Here is an 18,270-nt window from a genome sequence, read left to right as displayed (position 1 = left end):
AAATACTTTCTAACCAACAGAGGGGGAGATTCACGGGAGACTCCACCCAGCAATTTGCGAAGAGTGAGACATGTTCAAGGTAGATTCTTTGTAATGAGGAACAGTTTTTAGAGAAAATGTGAAAACAATATGCCTGCAATGCAATTGCAGGTAGCTATTTATTCCTGGAGTGTGGGGGCGCAAAGCAGGTATAATATCTTAGGATTGCATTGGAATTAAAGGCCTGGGTTTGCCATGATTCCTCCCACACATGGTACCTTGCTCTGCTGGTGTCAGCTTGGAAAGCAGTCTGCCTCAGCCAGAGCTGGGGAGCCAGACTCCCCAGTGAGCCTAAATACCACTGTCTCAGCCTGATGGTTTCCCAAATGGCACATGCTGCTCTTAAAAATCTTCTTTGCTTAAAGCGTCGTGCAGACCCTGATCTTGTCTGTGCTCATGTTTCAGCCCAGTGCAGGGCCCAAAGGGATTCCTTTGCTCATCCCCACCTACCCTGCCCTGCTTTCAGTTACTGAGGAGCTCCTCCACGCCAGTGAGATGTTATTTGAAATAAACTACATGAGATGTCCCAATCCAGGGGAACACCAAATGTCTCTCAACTCCTTGTGGAGCATCAGGTCCAGATTCATGAAGTCCAGTCCAGGTGCCTGGTCCTACAGACCTCTTCACACCAGATGTGATGTGAGGACACCTAATCAACTCAAATCTAACCCCTGACTCTCAAAGACTGGAGATTAGGGACTGTCACCAACAGCTGTTTTGATCTACTCATCCCCCTGATTGCACAGATTTAATTATTAATAGAGAAAGAATCTATACATGCCCTAACACTGGTATAGGGAGAGACTGGTCACTCCCTTTCTTACTGAGTCTACTCTGAATGACCCTTACATGTTCTCATAATATCTTGTTTTAATTTTTGAGATTTGCTGTAGAAAATCATCTGGAGCCCTGATTTGGGGTTATGTCCCTTGCCAGCTTTGTGCCACCAAACCTGTCAATTGTCCCCATCAAATGTAAGTCAGTTCCACTCACTGTGGCTGGTTCAGCAGTTTAGTCTCATGCTTAACAAATAAATGATGGGGGAAGTGGAACCAAAACACAGTAACATACAGCCTCCAACACTCCCCTTCTGTTTCTCCTCTCTAAGCAGGAAAATGTGAAGGACACACAGTTTGGAGATGCCCAAGGTCAGCCTTAGCATGGAGAGGACTCTTTCCTCACCCTCTGGTGCACATTTTAAAATCTAGCAAACACCCAGAAGTAGAAGGCAAAGGCAAGACCTGATCTGCAGGAGTCCAGAGCTGGCATCTCCCAGCACCTAAGTGCCAGCTGCCAGATAATTTTGTTTTTATTAGGTTGACAGCTACACATGGGTGGGTGCCAACTTTTGTTCATTATATTTCATATTTTATAGCTTTGGTTTAGGTTTGGAAAGCTGTCGGCATTTGGAACGACAGCAGCCTGTGCCCCTGAGGGACAGTCAAGGCTTTTTTTCCCCCTTCCCTTTTTAACTTCTCTCTCTTCTGTGACAGCTGCACTTTCTACTGGTGCTCGTTGGCTGCGCTCCCCTCTGCCTCCCCAGGGCTCTGCTCCTCTCTCACAGCCCCGTGTTTCAGTCACATCACGAGTAGCGTTGAGCTTCGCCGCGAGAGCTCCACGGCAAACAAACCCCAACACCAACAGATCGGAGGAGCAGCATTTGGATAACCCTGTGCACATGACATTGCAGCCCCAGCGAGCCGTCCTTGCGAGAGCCCTGGCAGCTGACCCGTGCAGCAGACAGGGATCAGCCCACTGAGCTCGTTCTGCTCCACAGTGGGGCAGCTTCAAAGGCAGTGGATGGGTTTCAGCCACTTGGCCAACTGTGTCATTCAAAGCTGCAGTGGGGACGCCTCACAAAGGGTCACTCTCTGCCAGCCCCTGCCAGCCCTGATAGGCTGCAGCGCATTTGTAAAGGAATAAAGAGTCCTCACGTTACCTGGGGATTTCTTTCAGCCAGGGAAGCCTTTAGTGGTGATTGATTTTGCCGTTTGACTGTGTAAACCTGCCCAGTGCAGCTCGGGACTGTGACTGTTTCTAAGTGTCAGACATCAATTGGAAAAGAAACATTTCCTTGCAGATTTTGTTTGCATTTCTGGTTTTAACGGATGATTTCTTATTTTGGAATAACAAACAGTTTTAAAACTAATGTGGATTTCACCCTTCATAAGGATTTTCCAAAGGATAAACTTTATTCTTTCAAACAATCTGCCCAGGAATACTTTGCTCTGAATTTCTTCTGTGAGAATGAAACTTTTTGCAGATTTATTAGAGAAAGATCTTTGACTAATGGTACCATTAAAAAAAAAAATTCAGCATAACTACTGGCTTATGATCCTGCATTTAGAAATTAGATGACCCTTCATACCACAGTCTGTGAAACTTTATTTATTCTTCAAATGCGTTTCACCACTACCTGACTAAAAGGACGAGGGGGAAAAAAATTATTTTTAAAGTGGCAGAGAATAAATAATGAAACCTTTTCCAGCCCAGCTCCATCTAAATTCCCCATTTACTGCCAAGGAATGCTGTCCTAGAGCATGCACAAAAGAAATCTGCAGCTGAGAGGCTGGTTTCTCCAATCCAGCATGTTCCATGTTCTTTCAGACTGAAATATTTTTGTGACTGTCAGTAAGAGCACTGCAAATTTCGACAGAGAAATCAACAGCATCCAGGGGCTGCGACCCTTATTTGTTGGTCAGATATGCAGAATCACATTACCGAGGTTTGTGAACTAGAAATCTGACAAGAGCAATTTGACTCTTGTATTTACATTTCTAGCAGTTTCATCTTGTCATTTGTGGTTTTCTTCAAATTAGAAAACAATTAAATGAAGACTCTGGCAAAGAAGTGGAGCCAGATGTAACAGTTTCTCTTTACTCTTTGTTAATAGCAGCAGCAGCAATGTAATTTAATTCTGTCAGCTCTTCAGCTGCTCAGCAGCTGAGGAGATATGTGAAGGAAGAGAAGGATGATTCTCCTAAGATGTTGGATCAGTATCCAATACTTTATCTGCCAAAAGAGTAGAGGGAAGCCCTTGAACCATGATTCTGCAGGGTATATGGGAGCATCACCCAAACCACTCCAACCTGATACTCCTTGGAGAAGGGAGAGTTATGACCTCAAATTACAGTACCCCAAAAGTGAGAAAATAAGGCTTATTTTATGAAACAAATAAAATACATATATCAGAAAAACTTATGGCCAAAAAGGGAGCTCTTTTACATTAGTGAAATGTTCATTCACAGACAGCACAGTCATTACTAGGTCAGTTACAATCCTTGAGAAAAGATACTTATTTTCACATGTGCCTCAGCCATCTGACTTTTCCATGCCAGGCATGCAAAGTGATAATGGATCATTTTCTACCTGCTGTAGCAGAAACTTTGTCCTCCACCTTTTCAAAGCTGCCTGACCACAAATCTGAGATTACAAGACAAAGCTTTCCTTGCGACAGAGCTCCCCGTGCAATGGAGTGACACCAGGACAGGTACTGAGAAACCTCCTCAGTCTGCAACCTGTTCCTTTTCTCCCTCATCACTGGGGACAAGTGACACAGACAGAGACAGAAAAACCCTTGGGTAGCTAAGCCTCAATTTCTGTGAAAAATTTGTGTGTTTCCTGTCATCTGAAAACCAGGAATAACAGCATTACCCACAAAAGTGATGACAGCCTGTACATCAAATATTGATAGGCTGTATTTAATACTACACAAATGATACAGTGAAATATCTTTATCACTACATAAATATCCAAATTTGTAATTCTTCCTGGTATTCTGCAAAATATAAAAGTAGGCTATTGCAGCATTTGAGGGAGGGGAGGCAGTTGCCTAATATCAGAGATTTAAAACCTGCAAACCCAACTGAGAATTAATCTGAAAGGAAACTGGGTTAAAACATCCTCATCACCGCTCTTCCATAGCACGGACTGCTGCCCATGAGGGCACTGCCACGCAAACTGCTGATTCTACATTTGTCACACTTGAGTGTCATCCCTGGGGTGGGGATGGGGGTAAAATTTAGTGGCTGGAGGAGATGAAAAATAATAACTTAGAACAATAGAAAAAGAAGTATAAAATTTACATAGAATTAAAACCCAAATAAATTAACAAATCTCCACAGACGAGATGCCTGTATGCAGTGGGACGTTCTATTTTCTTTAACTATAAATGTCCACAGCAGGCTGGCATAAGAGAGGGCAATTCTTTACAAGACTTGCCTTTTATTCTCACTGTACAAAGAGGCAGCACCACTTATTCCTCTCATGAGAACTGAAATTAGGTGCCTGTTTGGTGGAATAAGTAGGGTTACAGGGTCTGCCACTGCATTTTGGCAGTGCCAAGGTCCCCAGCCTGGTGAAGCTGCTTTCCGCAAGGTTTGTAGTGTCATCCTTCCCCCAGCCACAGGCTGGATGCTGCTGCCTCTGGGAATGGCTGTCTGTATTTTAAAAATGGGCTCTATGAATGAATTTTTAATACAGTTTGGCACTTGAGCTCCAGAAGTGAAGATCAAAGGGCAATCTAAACACTACCCCCAGGTATACAGGCATTCCTCCCATTGAAGTCACCAAAGAATTTGGTCCAGAGTATGTTACTTTTCCTTAGACTAATTAATTTTTACAGACTAATTAGTACACCACATTGCAGTTTTGAATTAAATGCTCCAGTTTCGTTTGGTGTGTATTTTCTTGGAAGAGAATTTCCTTGAAACAGTCATATTCTAAATGGTACTTATTAGCAACACGAACAAAAAGACCCAAAACCTTGCAGCACTCATATTAATCTTAAACTACAAACTCTTCTGTCACTGGGGTTCCCTTTCCTCTCCCCAGAAATGATGAACTCCCTTTAGTCTTGCACACCAGTGCCAGCTGCCTAGAAACATTTTTAATTAATGTATATTTTTGTGCTGGAGGAAAAAACATGGGTTGTGCTCATCACCTCTTAAAGAAGATTATAATCCCAGCAGCAAAACAAGCTGCTTGTCTAGATAAGGATCAATGAAAATGCTGTACATGGATGCTGAGGCTGGGGCCTCAAAGCTGCAACCTGGGCTGCAGAATTTGTGGTAATGCTGTGATACAACAGCAACAGAAGAAATAAAGTCCTGGTTTAAAGCCTCTGCTCCAATCTCCTGTTCCTGTTTTGGTCAGATGTCATCAAAGTGGAAAGAATATGCTCCTACATCACTGATGATTGGTCCTGGTAGATTTTTCTGAACATCAGCAACTGCATTTTTTAGTCCCTGGGACTCTTGCCAAGCTGGAACCAGTAGCCAGGTAAGCTCACTGGTGTCCAAAAATTCACCATCTCTTTGCTGCACTTATCTGGCCAAATGGAAAGTGTTTCTCAGGAACTTAACCCAGGCATAAAAACAACCATGACCCCTTCCCCGGCTCCCTCCCCAAACAGGTATAACAGGCTTTATGGGAAACATAGGATTGCTTTCCAAATTAAACTTGCAAGAATACAACTGCTGAGTTCTTGTGTGTGTCCTTCCTCCCAATATTTTGTGCAAAACAATTCTACCATCAGACAGAAGTTTTTTTCCTGCTATCCAGTTCAGATCCAAGAGCACAGTCCAGGTAATGTAGACTTGAGATGATCTTATTATCCACATCAGGATAGTGTCTACAAAATTTTTCATGGAACTGCTAGAAATTCAGCATCAGAAAAAGGAATACAACACCCACTATGGTTTGGATTGGAGTCTCTTCACCTACATCCTTTGCTGGGTTATGCAGTTCCTCAGAGTTAAATATACACTCAGTAAAACAGAATTCAAGTGGCAGCTCTGGTTTACTATTTGTCTGATCAACTGCAAGAAAATACATGCAAGTGACTTCAGGAAAGCTTTGCTTATAAACTAAAACAAATTATCCATGTGTTCTTCTGATGTCTTTGCATTCAAAACCCCAGTAGAGTTTATCCATTAATGGATGAGAAATTAGAAGAAAACCCTACACTTTATTGTGAAGCATGTGCTTGGAAATACTTGGAAACTCAGCACTTACAATTCATAGCAATAATACACTGAGGAATATTTCTCCTTAAAACCAAGACCCCAGTTAAGTGTTTTCAAGAACAACATCATTGTCTCCACAAAGATAACTGAGACCTCATTATTTACAATCCCTGAAATATTCAAGATTGCTGGTATGGGGGCGAGCAGGAGGAGATTATTTTATTTTCAAGAAGGGAAAGCAATTTTTCTAAAAAGAGATTTTAAAGGACACTTTCAGGTAGGTGAGGTTTTTTTATTTTTTTTAGCATTACTTTTTTTAAAAATGCCTTTGGAATCTAGCTATAAACTTTTCATACATCAGAGTACTGACACTTCTGTATTTCAATGGAGAAGTATTGTAGGATTGCTCATATAGGCAAGTTTTTTTTTCAATTATCAGTAAATTTCCATGAATCCTGGACAAAGAAAAAAAAAAAAAAAAAAAACCCCACAAAACAAAAAACCAAACAAAACAAAAACAAAAACAAACAAAAAAACCCCTCTTTTGCTTAAGCTAGGGAAGTAATTCCTATTACTTTCCACTGCAGTGATTTCTGCCTTGGACCTGCAATATGTTATGTCACAGTGGGAGAAAATTGCAAAGCTCAACCTTCCTGCAGCTCTGCCAAACTTCACCATGTTACTGAGAACCTGGCAAACTTTTCCTTTTCCCTTTCAGCGTCTCTCTCCCCTTCCCTCTCCCCAGCCACCCTTTAAATGCTGCTTGTGAACCTAAAACTGAAGGCTTTTCCAGCTGACCTGGACTTTAGGGAAACCAATTAATACAAATGAAAAAAAAAAAAAACCCATAACCCATTAGTTTTGACAACCTAACTCAAAGAATATGAAGCCCTTGCAAGACAAAAGGATGAGAAGGTCTCTGCAGCCACTGGTGCCCATTGATAAATAATCATTATCTCACCAGCTGGGAGACAGCCCCCATGCCACGTCTTCCCTTTCCATCACTGTTGCATAATACAGCTTCATTTCATTTCTGAAAGAACTTTGTTTACCAAGAGGAAAAGCAAAAAGAATATGTTTTGTCACCTCTATGCTAAACCTATTGTCTCCTTCCTAAAAGCAATCATCTTTAGATATTAAAATGGCATGATCTGGGTATTGCATAGCATTTCTTCTAATCTGCCTGCATTGCCAATTCAGTTCACAGATTGCATTCATTCTCCTTTGAAAAGCTTACATTGTTGAGTCAGAACTTTCCTAAGAAATAGAATTTGCTCACATCAGCCTCGCTGACGTGAGGCAAGGACAAAGTCAAGAGCAGAGGAGGGACTGTGCCTTGTTAGGGAGACTGGGGAATCAGAGGCTGGAGCTTGTTAGGGTGTGTTTTGGAACAATTCAGGTTAAAAAGCAGAAATATACCAATGCTGGTTTTTTTTTTTTCTTTTCCAGTCATGAAATAATAGCAGCAAGAAGGGCACAGAGCATGGGCCACATTTAAACACAGGGATAGATAATGCACACTACCAGAAAAGGGGAACAAATAAGCAGAAATTTTCCCAGCTCCTGTCCCAGTCTCTGCTACTGGTCCATATTCTGCATTTCAGACCTACCTCTGAAAGGGGCAACTGCTCAACTGCCATTCCTAAACACAAGTGTTTTGAGGGTTTTGAGGTTTCCATAGAATCTAAAACTTGTGAGTCAGTACAAAATGTAGTCCCATTTAGGAACAGGCAGGGAAAGCATCCCTTGGTCTGGCTCCTCAGCTCAGTCCCTGTGAACACTCAGGACACTGAGAGCACGAGATGTCTGTATGTGTGTGTCCATATCCAGCCAGGTGAGCTTCCTGTGTTGCACAGAATCACTGAGCCCACTGACCAAACCTTTTGTTGAGTTCTTTATTTGAGGTGCACAGAGTAAACCAGCACAGCATTGTGCACAAATTCTCCTTCCAGATCTCCCCTGAGGCAGGTGACTCCTTCCCCTGGCTTTATTTCTGTCTGCAGGGTGGCAAACAGAATTTCCCCTGTGATGCAGTTCCAGCTCCACATTAGAGCTTTGCTGGGGAAGCACAGAGCAAGGGCAATGGCACTGGAGTGCTTGAAGGGAGCAATTCAGAGACATCACTCTCAATCAGTGCAGGCCACTAATGCCAATGTAAAAGCCGTCATGGATCACCCACCTAACCCTAGAGAAGGTGTTCACAAAGACACATTTTTAATTTTGCACACTGTAACATCATGCAGGATGCACCTCTGAAAAGCAGAACTGCACCTCTAATTCTTATGTGCACTCCCAGACAAATGATGCAGCTTTCTTTATGACATCAATTTATTTTTCACTTTGCAATTACGTAAAAACAGCAATAACATGGGAAGAGAGATGATGTGACGGATCCTAGTGCTGAATTATTCATTGCCCTTCATCTGCTGACTTCACATCAGACAGCTCCCAATGCACCTCGCATAAATCACAGTGGAGCTTTTTTTGCCACAGCCACTCTGGGATGCTATCATGTGCTTTTTCACCTAAACACCATAGGATAATGGTCTTTTTTGAAGGAGGAGACATGTACACATTGATTGGGAAGGAGGTCTGTGTCCTGCAGTCATTGATGTTTGGTGAGGAAGAAGAGTAATGTAATGCACTGGAAAATATCCATCAGATACATAGACTGTAAATAGAAAAGAAGTTATTTTATATACATATAAGTCTAATGTTATGGTGAGGATTATAAGCATATAGTTTTGCATACCTAATATTGAATATCTGATAAGCTGTATTACCTCCCGGAGCTCAGTCTCAGACAGCAATACTTCAAGACACTTGGAGAAAATTAGAAAAAGAGAAATTAATTTCGTAGTCTCTGTTTTCAATGTATTTATTTATTTATTTGCTATATCCTAACACTTGATCTGATGAACTTCAGTTCCACTTGGGGGCAAAGTGGCCAGAGTTTGTTGAAACAAAGACTAGCCACAATAAAAATTGCAAACTGCAAAGGAATGTGTTAACTTTAAAGAACATTCTGAAGAGTTTCAGTGCATGCCACACACTAGACTGGTCTCCACACCAGTGAAGGGTTAATCCATGTACTTCATTCCAACTTTTCAGGCCCTTGGGCTGGGTAATCACTGCTGACTGTGAACTCTTAAGGGATTTGGGTTTTGACTGCCCTGCCCTCACAGGGTCTATTGCTGTGAGAGCCCTTCTCACATTCTCGGTAAGTGCTATCCCCTGCACTATGGTGAGCAGTAAAACCAACATTCTCAAGAAATTTCCATCTTTCATCAGCCAACTCCCTCATCAACATATTTCTTAAAAGTCTGGACAAGCTGTTCTTTTATTTTGCTGCAAACAAACAGGGATAAACATCCTTCTTTCTCCCCATTTCTCCTCAAGCTACTCCTGAGACCTCCCCAGATCCTGAAGGCATCAGGAACAACCCCCAATGACAGTGTCAGAACAAACTGTGGTACCTCAGCTGGGCTGTGGCAACCATCCCTGTGTGAGCTCTTAGGGCAGCTCAAGGTGTTGTGGCTGCCCCAAGCCTGGGGTGTGGAAGGTGTTGAGCTGAGCTGACACCCCGGCAGCCACAGCAGCCCAGCCGACATGCAATAAAACAATAAGCCACATTTAATGTCTCCAAGGCTTAGGTTCCTCTTTTAATTCATGTACAGCCTTATGCCATAGCCTAGAGAACTGCCTACAGCAAAGATCAGCTTTCAACCACACGGGCAATTTTGTTCTCCATGCTGCACCACGGATTTCTGTCCGCTGCTCCGCTGCTTCTCCTTGTTGACAGAACTTTTGCCTCTCTGAAGCTTTGCACTGGAATTTATTCCCTATTATCAGTTTGTGATGTCAGCTCTGATGTCTGTGATGTCTGCTCTGTCAGCCCTAAAGAAGCACAGACTAAAAAGAAGGTTCCTGCATAGAAGAATTTAGCCCTGCTCTTGCTTTCTTAGTTTGTCTGCCTGGACCATGAGCAGGAGGATGTAGAAACAACAGGATACCAAAAAAAACAAGAGGAAAAGCAGTGAATCCCCATTAGGAGCTTTGCTGTCACAGACTAAATACTTTTCAGGAGAGTCTGGGACAAGCATAGAAAAGAAGGCCTATTTTACCATGTATTTGGTGTATATTGTGATTTAATAGCTCCTATATGACTAGAAAAGTGATATTCTATAAATATATATGAAAAATATAGGCAACATCAAATCAAATGTCAATATTAGTCCATCTTTTCTCTTGTTCTGGTTTTTTGTTTTGGTTTTTTTTTTTTTTTTTTTTTTTTGAGGGGTTTTTTTTGAGTTTGTTTGTTAATTTTTTTAATAGTAATAACTGAGATTCAGAGGAAACAAGGGACCTGGGGAGAGGGAGGCTGTAGCAGACCTAGAACAAGGTTCCAGGTCTCTCAAGTCCTAGCCCAAGGCGTAAACTAAGGGGGGATATTCATGTGCATAAGCATTTGCAGGATCAGGGCCTGCAACTGCAATCCAACTTGGATGTAATCCAGCTTGGATGTAATTTAATTTACTCATGAGATCTCAGTTTAAAAATGCTGGTTTCATGAAAATATAACATTTCTATTGATTTTTTTTTTCAAGCTGTAAATTGGGCAAATACAGACGTAAATGCAAACCACAAAATACTTGAACAGATGCACAAAGGACAACCAGTCACCAAACTAAAATCTTTGGAAAGTTGCTTCCCCCACCCCTTCTTTCTTTTTCTGTATTTTATTAACATTTAGAAAAGAAGGAAATATGTATTTCTGCCCTCTTCATTAAAAATATCACAGGATTCATTAAAATAAATATTTGGAAACCTCAAAACTCTTCTCCATTTCAGTGAATACCTGAAATCTAATGCCTCTGATTAAGCAGAAAAGGGATGAACTGTTATGTGAAGCTGAGAACAATTGTGAGCTGAAGAATGGCAAGTTCATTGCAAGTAGCTGGTAACGATTTCATGCAAAGGATTAGAGAGATGGAGAGGGGGCCAAGCTGAAGTTTGTTTATAGACAAAGAGCCACTTGGGGGGTGCAGGGAGCTCCCAGGAATTTCTGGGCTCCTGAAGACAGGAGGAGAGATGAGATTTCTGCTCTTGCAAGGCAACTTTGTCAGAAAAATGCTTCAAACTTGGCTGTTTAGCATCAAATAGTTATTTCCAAAGTGTAAGCTACTCCCATGGATGGCATGGGGACTTTTTGGCTCCTCAGAAGCACCGAGTGCAGAAAGGTCCCCTCCCTCCCATTACAGAATTGCAGCTGTAAGGAAATTAAAAGGACTCTTCATTAAAATGTTTCTGTGTAGAATTTTTCCTTCTTGCTCAACCAAACTACAAGAACTCCAAAATCATGGTTTCAAAACCAGAAAGCTGTTCCATTTCTTCTAACAACCCAAAATTCCCTCTCAAAAGAATAACTATTTCTTTCTGAGAAATCCTGATTAACTGAATAGATGTTTTTTCATTAAAACCAGTTTTAATGCAGAATTATTTCACCATTCCTAAAATATACACTTTAACAAATCAAATATATCACATCTAGGAAACCAAATATTAATTTGGATACTTGACCTACTTAGCCAGGCTTAGAAAATAAGTTGGCTTTGTTCCTTAAAATAATTGTATTGACATTTTCATTTTAAAATATGAAAACATAGCCTATTTTAGTGCTGTAGGTAGTAAAATGGTACAGCTACTATCAGTTTGAATGGACTGCAGTGAAAGAATGCCATCTACTAGAATCAAAATGTTTCCTTGAATGATTGAAAGATATTGATCAATAAATACATGGATGTTATTGACACTGCTCTCAGCATGTGCTGAAGAATCCTCTTTGAACAGAGCACGGGTTTGTTCTGTAATCAACTTTTGTTTTTCAAACTTCCATCACTGCAAGGAAAAAAACAGAAGGGGTCTAAGGATACCTGTGAAACAAAGCAAGGAGGGTGCTGCAGGGCACAGAGCTGGGTTACAGCCCTGTTGAGACATCTTCCCTCTGCTCCCTTCCCCAGTGCTCCTCAAGGCATGGAGCCTGTGTAATTTACAAATCACTCGTACTCTTTTAGCCTCTTACTATCACTCAATCTCTTTCTCCCTTTCCTTTTCACCCCCTCCCTCTCTTTCCCTGCACTATATTTATATCTGGGAGGCTGCATTCAAGCACTTGGAGATGATGTTTCCTGTGGAAACCTTTGAATTATTTCAACAATTTCACAGCATGCTGCTTTTCTCTCCTGTCCCTCGCTGCCTTGTTCTGGTGATTGCTACTAACAGTAATAGGAAAAATGGTAAAGAAAACAATGCCAAGACCTGCTCTGCCAGAGGACTCCTAAGGCAGCAGAGAGATCTGATTTCAATTACATGCGCTCAAGGGAGAGCAATGCTGCAGCAGGGGATGGATCCTCTGCTGGAGTCAGCCCCTTTGGGCTGGGGCTCCTGCCCACACTGGGCAGCAAGATTTGCCCACAGACCCCCATTCCCCTTCCAAACCCCTCATTCCAGTCCTGTAAACAGCAACAGATCGTTTGCTGGAGTCCACTTTGCATAAACGCTGCCAACGAACCGTGCTGTGTCTAAACTCTTTTCATATTTTTAATGTGGATTCCAGAAGCCAAGTGTGCTCACACACAGATTTTAGAAGAAATCCCCAACTGCTCTGTATGAAGATAATTGTGAGCCCCAATCCTTACCCAAAGAAAAAGTTTTTGTGCTGGGTTGCTTGGTTTGGGTTTGTTTTTTTGTTTGCTTTTTTTTTTTTTTTTTTACTCCTCTCTGAATGGAGACTCTGATTTCCTGCTTTCTTTTAAATTTTTAATATTGCACTTTTTAAAACTTTCAAACTATTGATTCTTTTGCTGTAAATCCAGAGTCTCCTATGAAAGGTAATGAAGTGAGAGGCAGAATTAAGAATGCCCAGATGTGTTGTAGCTTATAAGAACAGTTTACAAGGAAAATGCAAAACTGCCAGCAGACCAGCGACGGGTTAGTTGTCTATATAAATATATTGTGCAGGAAACAAATCGGCAAGCCTGGCTTCTGGACTTTGGTCTGGGGCATGTAAGCTCAGCTGCTACTGCCTGTGCTGACAAAATGAGAATATGCTGTTTTTATGATGGTCCAGAGCAGTTTATGCCAATCCTCAGCAAGGAAGCTGTGGTTGTTTCTTAAAGCATATGAAAGGCTCTTAATTACACAGAGTGGCTGGCTTGGACCTGGCAGAGGTAAGGAAAAAGGCATGGGGGTCCTGCCTGCTGCTAACCCTGTTTTCCTGGGGTTTGCAGCCCCTCCTTTTCCCTCCTTACCCCTGTTTCGGGGCACTAGGCCCCTGGGCAGATGAATTTGGATCCCTGCAAAAAATCTGCTGCAAAATGGAATTTTTAATTTCCAAGCTTTCCTGCTAATTTCACAAAGCAACTTCTTGTAATAAGTACAATCCTCCATAGGTTGTGTTGGAAGGACCAGGCGCTCATTCACACATGTTATTAGGTTGCAACAGAAAGAGCCTGAAATATATGCAACAGAAACATACACATTCCCAGCTTTCCCTTAAATTAAATTTCCTATCCTATTTCTCATGTGGGTATGGTCATTTTTAATTTAAATTTGTTAGAAATAGACATTAATTTCAAGGCGATTTCATAAATCCCATGCCAATGTTATAAAGCAAGCATGTAAATATGTCAGTTTGCAGAAAGCCAGGCTTTAAAAAAATATGAAAGAGCATAACACTGCTGACATTCCCATCACGGGCTGAAATTTCTGTCCAAAGCTGCTTTCTATCTCAGTGGCAAGGAACCATTTCTGAGCAGCACAGATAAACAGATACTCAGAACCTCTGGGTGTCCCTTGGCAGCACTGGCCGAGCTCCGGCGGCTCCTGCTCCGCAGCTCTCCCACAGGAGGGGTCCAGCCCCACTCCTCCCGTGGGATGGGGCTGCCTTGCCCACAGGATCTCCCACCTCGGAGCCATTCCAGACCATCTCTGCCTCCTTTCACTCTTTACAGCTGCTCATCCCTGCAGCCCCAGCGGGGAAGGCAGAGGGAGAAGGAGCTGTGTCCTTCTGCCTGCAGGTGCGGGGCTGCCTGGTGCACTGACCCCTCCAGAGCTTTACCCAGACAGGGTTTAGGTCTTTAAGATAACAGGGATCTGTTCCTGTCACATTTCCCATCACTTCCAGACCCTCTTGGAGCACTCTGCTCCCAGAGGCTGTGTGCCAGTGATGGGAAATGGGGCTGGGCACACCGGGCAGCTCCGTGGGCCTCTGCTGCACAGAGTGAAGGGATGGGAATACTTTGCTGCAGGAAACAGACACTAAATTTAAGGCACATTGTTCTGCCACTGCAGAAGAAAGCTCTCTCCAGGTTGTTCTGAGGGCATTCAGGACTCACAGCCTCTCTGCACAGGCAGGTCAGGGGGTGGGGAGCCCACCTGCAGCACAGGGACCTCTGTGGGGTGTGAGAGCCCAAACCTGCTCCAGCCTTCCCCATCCTCTGCTGCCATGCGCTTCCCGTTGGACAACATTTGGAGACAGCGGGGAAATAAGTGCCACAACACTCCTCTAAAACTTAGGAGAGGCTGAGCTCATCTAGACAGAGCCCTTCCACTGTCCAACTTTGGTTCCCTTATTTACAGAGCAGCATTTATTTCTATTGCCCTCCTCCCTGTTGCTATTTATAATATAGGGAAGCGTTCTTCACACAAAATGCCAGGGAAAAGTTTTCCTGGGCTGCTCAGCCCCTTGCACAAGGGCTGCTTTGTGTCCCTTAGTCAGGGCCTGCCATTTGGGGAAGCTGTAGGTCTGTAAGAAACAACAAAAATTTACAGGAGAATGTGCTTAACATTTTGTTGCAGCCTTTGAAAGCCTTGACGAGAAGCAAAGTATTTGGAGCAGATAACCCAGCCATGCATAGACTCGGCTGGGATTTCTATCAACATATTACTCTAATTTTCTCCTTTCCTATTGATCTGCAGGGTACCACCTCTTCAAACCCCAGACAAATTGATCCTCTGAGTAACATCTGTGCACACTATTAATCTTTTTCACACATTTGATGTTCCACATTACTGGACACAGGACACACACTATGACTCAAGTGTTAATCAACTAATACCTGAAAATTAGGCTTGTGTCTACTGTATAAACATTGACAGACTATCCATCACCTGCCTGAGTGAATAAATGAATTTTCCCTTTGTTACATGCACGGTAGCACTCTGGGGCCTGGAATATTTGCTGGGCTTGGAGGACATCACACAGAGAGGCCAAGGTGGAGCCACCTGTGCAGGAGGGGGCACAGACAGGGGGGACAGCAGGCCCCACCTGCCCCAACAGACCAAGCAGCTCCCAATCACAGCAACAGGCTTCTCTCAGTGCATGTTGGAGGGGAAAAAAATAAAAAAAAAAAAAAGTGGAGATCCATAGGACAGATGGGCTAAGGCCACTCCATTCATGTCCCGGGCTACCATCCAAGTCAGGTCCCAGAAAGAAAATGGAAATACTTAAAGAGTCACAGGCACCATACCTGATTTTCCTGCACATTAGGTGAGGTCTCGATATTTGCCTCTGGTCCAGAACTTGCACCACCACTACCAAGCCCCATTTCAGTGTTCCCTGACAGGCATTAGACACTGTATGAAATAGAAAACCCAGGACATGCTGCTGTCTTTCTTATTTTCTTTTTTCTCCCCTCTGTAACCACTGAAGCAGATGGTTATTTCTTCCTATGAGCTGGAAGAGCAATCTGATTGCAGGGTCTGATTGTGATCATTGCTGACTCTGACACCCTCCTGGCAGGCTCCTCTCTTCTGTTACGCCAACTTCCATTTAACAAAAAAGGAAGGGGGAGCAGAGGACAGGCACAGCTGAAAAACACCGAGTTTGGGTCCTGCTCAGGCCAGGCTGCAGCAGATCAATGCCCCCACCCTCGGCACATGAAAAGGACCTGAAAGATTCTGGCTGAGTTTAATAAAAGGCAGTCGAAGCTTTGCTGCAGCATTGTCTCTGGGTAGGACAAAACTGCTTGAATCATCTTTGTTCTGATTTTTTTTTTTTTTTAAGTGGCTTTCTTGGAAGAAGAAATTTATCCAGGGAGGGTCTCTTGTGACAACTTCCTGAAAGCATCTAAAAAATCTGGAAAATTAAATATATGAGGTTATTTGGCAACTAAAAAGTGAAACATTGTATCTACAGAAATTAAGCTGTTGGGTTTTGATGGATGCCTGAAAGCTTTGAGAGAAAAATACCGATGAAAAAACAACCATTGCTAGTAACAAAAATAATTTAATCCTCACCAGGAGAGATTAATTCACTTACATTCTGCTCTCAGGCTGGCATTCTTCATGCTCCATCATTTTCTAATAGTAATTTTTTTTTTTTTTTTTTTTTTTTTTTTTTTTGCAAAGCAGGGCAGAGGCCACACAATAAAAGAGGAAGGAGTCAGGCTGAAAGGGTCCACACTAAGGGTTGGTGGAAGAGCAGGTTGGGCGCCCCAGGTCAACCACCATAGCTGCTAGCCAGGTGAAAGAGATGCATCTCTAATTCAGATCATTCTGATTTCATCATCTAATTGTTGGATGGAGTCACTCTGGAGCTGCCAATTTCCCTCCTGGCTTTGCAGGAGCCACAACATATCCATGTCCTTAGTACAGGTAAAAAATAAAGGGGAGAGGAGTGGTTTTCTATACATGCTGCCTTCTCACTGACCCTCCCCATGCAAGTGCTCCCCTCCCTGCACTTTGTCTCCCCACTTTGGCATGTTCAGTCTTCACTGATGCCTCCAGTCAATATGGGAATACAAAGAATGACAAAAATAATTCAGCACCGGGTAAAGAATAAGAGCAATATTAGAAAGCCAAAAAAAAAAAACCCATCAGTGGTGAAGAAAATAAGACAATTTCGTATTTATATATTTATACTGACACATGCCCCCTACAAAATTGGACATTCCATGTAAAATGACTCCATGAAGACACTACAGGAATTATAAATTCCAGCTTTTACAAATTCAGAGAATTCACACTGCAGATCAGTTGGATATTCCATGTAAAAATTGGATATTCCATGTAAAATGACTCCATGAAGACACTACAGGAATTATAAATTCCAGCTTTTACAAATTCAGAGAATTCACACTGCAGATCAGCTTGATGTCCCTCTATGTCCCTAGACATGAGGGACATCAAGGAAGCATTTAATGAGATATTTCCATGCATTTACTTCATGAGAAAACATACAGAGCTTATATAATTCAGAAAAAAACCTAATTTTTCTATAAATTATGTCTCAGGCTCTAAAACACTGCAGCTAAAAAAGCTCTGCAGGTGCCTAACCTGGTTATCTGCTACCTCTTCTGCTCTGGCTCAGACCACTCTTTACCTGTGCTTTGGTCAGCCTCCTGGAAGAGGACATGTGTGAAACTGAGCCACTCAAAGAGGGCACTGAACAGTTTTTGCCCCCTAAATCAGGGAATGCTGTCCCATTTAGGTGGTGGTATGGAGGGATAATAGTGACATCATCCATTTTTTTAAAAAAGAAAACATCTAGCAGATAAAAAACCTCAGCATGAGTAGGCAAAGGTGCTGCACTGAGGTGCAGAGAGGAACCAAGAGCCAGCTCTGTGCACAGGCCAATAAAACTCCTCGAAACTAGTTACCAAAATCCTCTCCACTGCAGCAAATATCAACTGGACGGGTTTAACTCTCCCCAGGAATCTGCTGGGGAGTCAAAGGATTCCACTGAGAATCCAAGCAATGAAAACTTGACAATATCAACTTTATGCCTGTATCCCTCACAGCCCTTCATGCCCCCAGTGTGCTGATCTGCATCGGGGTTGATTATAAACAAAACAGGAAAACATTCTTTAAAATCTCCTTAATTGCCTGTACCTCCCCTTCACGCATCCCAGAGAAGAGTTCCTGGCATCAGCTGATGCAGGAGGTGAACCATGAATAACCAGGTTTCGCTCAAAGTAATTCCATTAGGGCCTGAAATGACTGGGTGAAACATGAGTAGGGGAAACCATCGAGAGACCCAGCAGCTGGGCTCCATGACATCACTCGCAGGAATCAAAGGAACAAGCCCCTAAGTTATGCAGAAAAATCCCTGGTTTTGTTTGTCTGCTTACAGAAGTGCAGTTCACTTTCCGAATGACAAAACAAAACAAAAAAAAAAACAAAAAAAAAAAAAAAAAAGGAAGGAAGGAAAAAAGAAAAAAGCTTTGAAAAACTTGGTCCTGGTATTTTGCTCTTTTAGGTAAAT

The 18,270-nt window shown here is 42.5% G+C and overlaps 1 long non-coding RNA gene across 3 annotated transcripts in view; it reads right to left on the bottom strand.

Annotated features, from left to right (window-relative positions):
- Window positions 1-18,270, bottom strand: part of LOC137483156 (uncharacterized) — a 110,547-nt gene that overhangs the window by 28,210 nt on the left and 64,067 nt on the right. The window contains exon 3 of one of the 3 annotated variants that reach the window (XR_011004376.1): window positions 2,321-3,051. The exons of the other annotated variants lie outside the window; for them this stretch is intronic. This is a non-coding gene — a long non-coding RNA (uncharacterized lncRNA). Of the gene's footprint in view, window positions 1-2,320; window positions 3,052-18,270 lie in introns of those variants that run through there. 3 annotated transcript variants of the gene reach the window in all.

Source organism: Anomalospiza imberbis, chromosome 15 (assembly GCF_031753505.1).
Source record: "Anomalospiza imberbis isolate Cuckoo-Finch-1a 21T00152 chromosome 15, ASM3175350v1, whole genome shotgun sequence".
NCBI lineage: Eukaryota > Metazoa > Chordata > Aves > Passeriformes > Viduidae > Anomalospiza > Anomalospiza imberbis.
This window is presented reverse-complemented; position numbering and strand designations above follow the sequence as displayed.